Genomic DNA, 6233 nt, shown 5'->3' on the forward strand with positions numbered 1-6233 from the left:
AGATTTTTTTCAATTTCGTTGTTCTGTATGGGACAATGACAATACAGGTTATCGTATCGTAAAGGCCACTAGGGTCAAAGCAACCTGTGACTCTTAAGCTGTGCAAGGGACCCTGAGGGTCATCTAGTCCAACCCCCACGAAGCAGGAATCACAGTTGAAGAACTCCGGACAGATGGCCCTCAAACCTCTGTTTAAAAACCTCCAGGCGAGGAGAGTCCACAACTGCCCAAGGGAGACCGTTCCTGCGATAACAGGATGCCTTGTTATGTTGTGATGTGATGTGTTGTCTTTCCTTCCTTCCGAACTCCCAGTAGGCAGTGTGGTATAGTGCTTAGAGCAGGGGCCAGCAAACTTTTTCAGCAGAGGGCCAGTCCACTCTCCCTCAGACCTTGTGGGGGGCCGGACTATAATGGGGGGGGGGTGAACGAATTCCTATGCCCCACAAATAACCCAGAGATGCATTTTCAATAAAAGGACACAGTCTACTCATGTAAAAACACGCTGATTCCCGGACCGTCCGTGGGCCAGATTGAGAAGGCGATTGGGGAGGAAAAGGTGGGATAGATAGAAACAAACAAACAAACAAACAAAAATGAACAATAGCTTGGCAACACCATCTCCTGTGTATCGCTGCAGCCCTGGTTCCTAGTGACATTTTTGGGGCTTTTCAGGGCAAGGTGTCCTGCCAACCTAGCAGTTCGAAAGCACGAGGTGCAAGTAGATAAATAGGTACCACTCCGGCGGGAAGGTAAACGGTGTTTCCGTGCGCTGCTCTGGTTCGCCAGAAGCGGCTTAGTCCTGCTGGCCACATGACCCGGAAGCTGTACGCCGGCTCCCTCGGCCAGTAAAGCGAGATGAGCGCCGCAACCCCAGAGTCGGCCACGACTGGACCTAATGGTCAGGGGTCCCTTTACCTTTACCTAGGGCAAGGCGAGAGTGCTAGCATGGCCCTGGAAAAGAGTTCTGCATGCCGAGGCAGTCCCCCCCCCCAATAATTTTTATTATTTTTTCCCAAATATCTTAACCACAACACAGCTTAACAATATTATTCTCCTTTCAATCGATAAATCTTATCCGAATTAACTTCCCTCCACCCCTCTTCTGACAAACCTAGACAGCATCTTAAAAAGCAGAGACATCACCTTGCCGACAAAGGTCCGTATAGTTAAAGCTCTGGTTTTCCCAGTAGTGATGTATGGAAGTGAGAGCTGGACCATAAAGAAGGCTGATCGCTGAAGAATGGATGCTTTTGAATTCTGGTGCTGGAGGAGACTCTTGAGAGTCCCATAGACTGCAAGAAGATCCAACCTCTCCATTCTGAAGGAAATCAGCCCTGAGTGCTCACTGGAAGGACAAATCCTGAAGCTGAGGCTCCAAGACTTTGCCCCCCCCCATGAGAAGAGAAGACTCCCTGGAAAAGACCCTGATGTTGGGAAAGATGGAGGGCACAAGGAGAAGGGGAGGACGGAGGACGAGATGGTGGGACAGTGTTCTCGAAGCCACCAGCATGAGTTTGACCAAACTGTGGGAGGCAGTGGAAGACAGGAGTGCCTGGCGTGCTCTGGTCCAGGGGGTCACGAAGAGGCGGACATGACTAAACGACCAAACAAAAACAGCAACAATATATACATACTATAAACATCTATAATTCCTTCATAACTTTTTGTATTATTCTTTAGACATACATTCCTTATTATATTACAGCATTACATCTTGCGGTCTAACCAAATGTTCACAATAAACGTTATGAGTTTTATTTCAGTCCTGCGAGTGTCTTTATTTATGTGCAGTTTTCTTGTAAGTATACCATAAAGTTGGACCATTCTTGTTGGAATTTCTTATCGTCCTGCCATTGGATTCTTCCAACTTAGCCTTGCTATTTCTGCATCCTCCAATACTTTCTGTTGCCATTCTTCAATTGTCGGAATATCCTGTGGTTTCCATCTCCGATCTTCTTTTTTAATGTACGGGGCAGCTTTTGACGAGTCCCCCAATATTCATTCCCCCAACATTAAATCCAGTTATTTGCATTCTTGCTCCTGCAAAAAAAAAAAGAGTTTAAAAAATCCTCCTGTAAATCCATCCATCAGCATTTTATTATTGCTATTCTCATTATTAGTTGGTCGATTCAATACACCAGTCCCTTTTTCCACTGAGACTCAAAGCGACGTGCAACATTTTAGGCAAAAAGCAAACCCGTGCATATGTGGAAACCAGAGTTTTAAAAAATCTGAATGGCGATTCTATTTTTTTAAAATAGAATTTCTCCTAATTTGCAGTTTTCCGATCTTCTTTGACAAGTTGCGGGACGGGTGGAAGTTCAACCGGTGCAGGTCCCTCCCCGGAACGCATGCGCGCAGTGGGGCTGCAGGCATTATTACTCGGAGACTTTATGATATCGAATTACAACAAGAAGGCGCCCTACTCCCGGAGACGTATAGATGTTTAAAAGCTTGGCCTAATTTTGCAGCTGCCCCTTACTTAACTAACATCACTAACGAAGCCTATAGATGGGCTTTCTCTAGAGCCCGCTTTGAGACAATGCCCTCAGCAGTGCTGTACGGCAAATTCACGCGGGTCCCAATGCATGCGCGTCTCTGCCCTTGTATGTCTAATAAGGTAGAATCTGTCACACACATTCTTCTATTTTGCGAATTTTATAGTGAAGAACGAGTTCAACTTATTTTACCGCTTCTATCAAAATTTATACCCCTTCAATATTGTTTGGAATCCTCCCCCCAAATTCTTCGAAAATACCTCCTGCAAGATTCCTCAAGCTCAATATCATATGAGGTGGCTAAATTTTGCACTTTAGTAATTAGGAAGCGTAAATCTCTTCTGTCGAATGGCACACTGCGAAGTTCCCTTGTGTAACCTTTTTTTCTTTTCTGAGGTTGTTGCTGATTTCTTGTTGTCTGATCTTGTGGTGTTTAGTGTCACTGGCTTTGGCCGCAATAAAACTTGACTTGAGTGGGGATGCAGTTGTCGCTTGACCGGCATCTTTGAGAAGCCCGGAAGCGTAAGAAAATATGCCAATCTTCTAAATCCTGGAGCAGCTTGTTCTCCTCCTTTAACCCCCCCTCTCCTTAAGATATTCCTGGCAGCTTTATACTCTCACCTGTTTTGCCCTCACCCGCCCACTAATCTTCTTTTGAGTCGAGGAGCTGTCCAGTTTTCGGTGCTCTCGGGCTCTCATTTCCCCAATATTATTTGATTTGTTTTTTATCTTATATTTTGGAAATGTACATCCAGGTGGGTTTTTTATTTAATTTTTTTTGAGGCCCCCCAAGAGAGTGGGGCCCTACGCTATAGCTTGTTTAGCTTATACCTAAATCCGGCACTGCTGCTATGGGGCAAGAAGGGTTTCTGAGGTGAACTAAAGAGCTGATAAACATGGCTTCCGACTTGTGTTGGTTCCCGGCTGTGAGAGCATTGTGAGCTTGGTGCGGGGTGCATTTAACAACATGCACCCCCTATGGGCGTGTTACACAAATTTTAAGGACACACACTCCACAAAAAACTAACCCTTCGAAAAATAGGGAATATTCCCTGGGAGGGGAATAGACACTACATTCAGAGAACAATCCCAAAGCCATCTTGACTCTCTTAAAGGACCCCAGATATTTTCTCTGCAGTAGAAGGAAGTCAGATATTCAATGTAGATTAATATCCAGTTATTCCTCCCTCTGCTAAACGACATTTCCCCCGGTCTTCAATCTGGGACTCTCCGGTTCATTCCTTACTTTCAATGCAAGAGGTCCAGAAGAAGATTCTCCAATTGTTGTTGTATATAAGAATCAAGCTCTGGTTTTCCCAGTAGTGATGTATGGAAGTGAGAGCTGGACCATCAAGAAGGCTGATCGCCGAAGAATGGATGCTTTTGAATTCTGGTGCTGGAGGAGACTCTGGAGAGTCCCATGGACTGCAAGGAGATCAAACCTCTCCATCCTGAAGGAAATCAGCCCTGAGTGCTCACTGGAAGGACAGATCCTGAAGCTGAGGCTCCAAGACTTTGGCCACCTCAGGAGAAGAGAAGACTCCCTGGAAAAGACGCTGATGCTGGGAAAGATGGAGGGCGCAAGGAGAACGGGACGACAGAGGACAAGATGGTTGGATGGTGTTCTCAAAGCGACCAGCATGAGTTTGACCAAACTGCGGGAGGCAGTGGAAGACAGGAGTGCCTGGCGTGCTCTGGTCCAGGGGGTCACGAAGAGGCGGACACAACTAAACAACAAATCAGAATTAACAGTAGTTCTCATCCAGCCCAACACCACAACATTACCTCCAATACTAGGAAACATCCCATCCTTTTCTTTATTTCCTCCAAAATTTCTTCACGGCGTTTATGTATTGGGTCATATAATAGATATTATATAATCCTTAATTCCTGCCCAGGTCATGCGACGGCTGAGCATTCTCAGATGCCTTAACAGACAGGAGAGAAGCCACTCTCATTTTTTTGTTGGAGACCTTCTTATGTGATGTATGTATGAGAGAACCGAGGTTTGACTGTAATTGCCCAAAGAAAAGCTTCTGGTGTTTGTTTGTTTTTACAAAAGTTATTTTGAACATCCTTTTCTTTCTTTTTTATGCTTGATTGGTTTTGAAAACTGTACAGCAGAAATGATCAATAAAAGTTGTTATCAAAATAAAAACAAACATTCATTCATTCCTTGGTTGATACTTGTTTTGTATATCATTCTGAAATTCAATTTAACGTAACCCCTGATCTTCTCATTGTGTTCCGAGTCAAATTCCTTAAATATGCACTTAACTTTATTTTCACCCTACTTAAAGATTTTTCAAGTTGTACACACAGAAGCTCAGTCAAGACCTGCCAACGGATTGCTATTTAGACAATGTTCTTTTACATGGACTCTGTATATATCCCACTCTCTGGCAAATTTCCCCCCTGTGACACCGCGTAGCCTTGCTGATAGTCTTGCTAATTCTACATATTCTCTTAGTTTGTTTTGCCAGTCTGCTTTGGATGAGATGGTTTCTCCCTTCCAACCTTTTGCAATTAAAATTCTGGCTGCTACTGTAACGTACATTTTCCTAAACTCTTTTTGGATTTCATTACCTATAATTCCTAGCAGGAAGGCTTCGGGTTTTTTAGGGAAGGAACATGGGAACATTTTATTGAATTCATTGTAAATCATTTCCCAAAATGGTCTATAATCTTTTTACAGTTCCACCACATGTGGATCCATGTACCTCCACCCTCTGAAGGGTGTTCAACGTCCTTTTCACTTCATTATATATAATTCCCCAGTAATTACCAGTTTGCGTACAAGAGATCCGTGGATGATGCTGTGGCAATGGCTTTACATGCTTTCCTGACTCATTTGGAGAAGCAAGGGAACTATGCAAGACTGTTATTTGTAGACTTTAGTTCTGTATTTAATACTATTCTTCTGCATAGAATGGTGCCCAAATTATTAGACCTGGGACTTCCACCGTGTTTGTGGATATTAGATTTTCTATCAAACCATTCCCTAAGGGTCAGGTTGGGTTCCCACGTCTCTGCGGATCTCATCATGAATACGGGCTGCGTGTTGAGCCCGCTATTATATACGCTCCATACAGCTGACTGTGCCCCCAAATACCCCAGTAATAAGATCATTAAGTTTGCAGATAATACAACGGTGGTTGGTTTAATCATGGCTGGAGAGGGGGAGGCGGCCTATAGGAAGAAGTTAAGCAGCTGGGGGAGTGGTGCAGGAAAACAACTTACTCCTTAACTTAAAGAAAACAAAAGAGATTATTGTGGACTTTAGGAAATGTAAATTGAATATTCAGCCACTTATTTCTGAGGGGAAGTGCGTGGAACAGGTCTCGGTGTTTCGATTTCTGGGAATGGAGTTGAGAGATGACCTAACCTGGGGAGAAAACAGCAAAGACCCGATGAAGAGAGAACAGCAGAGGTTATTTTTTCTGAGAATCCTCCGGAAAAACAATCTCTCGACCTGTTGATGGCATTTTACCATTGTACTGTGGAGAGTGTATTAACTTATGGTCTGTGTATGTGGTTTGGGACTTGCACGGTCAGGGGAAAAACAACACTGTCCAGGGTTGTAAAGACTGCGGAGAGAATAACTGGGTGCACTCTTCCCACCTTGGATCAAATCTATGCTTCCAGGTGCCATAAGAAAGCTGCAGAGATAGCGCAGGATAGTGCGCACCCCGGAAATGATCTCTTTCAGCTTCTGCCTTCTGGAAGAAGGGACAG

At 44.3% G+C, this 6233-nt stretch overlaps 1 long non-coding RNA gene across 1 annotated transcript; it reads right to left on the bottom strand.

Moving 5' to 3' along the window:
* Window positions 1–1649: 1649 nt before the first annotated feature.
* On the bottom strand, window positions 1650–3204 carry LOC309516710. The gene is made up of 2 exons (XR_014212992.1): window positions 3120–3204; window positions 1650–2040 (listed from the first exon to the last, which is right to left on the bottom strand). It is a non-coding gene; the product is annotated as an uncharacterized lncRNA (long non-coding RNA).
* Between the last annotated feature and the right edge of the window lie 3029 nt (window positions 3205–6233).

Source organism: Podarcis vaucheri (assembly GCF_965113315.1).
Source record: "Podarcis vaucheri genome assembly, chromosome: 13".
NCBI lineage: Eukaryota > Metazoa > Chordata > Lepidosauria > Squamata > Lacertidae > Podarcis > Podarcis vaucheri.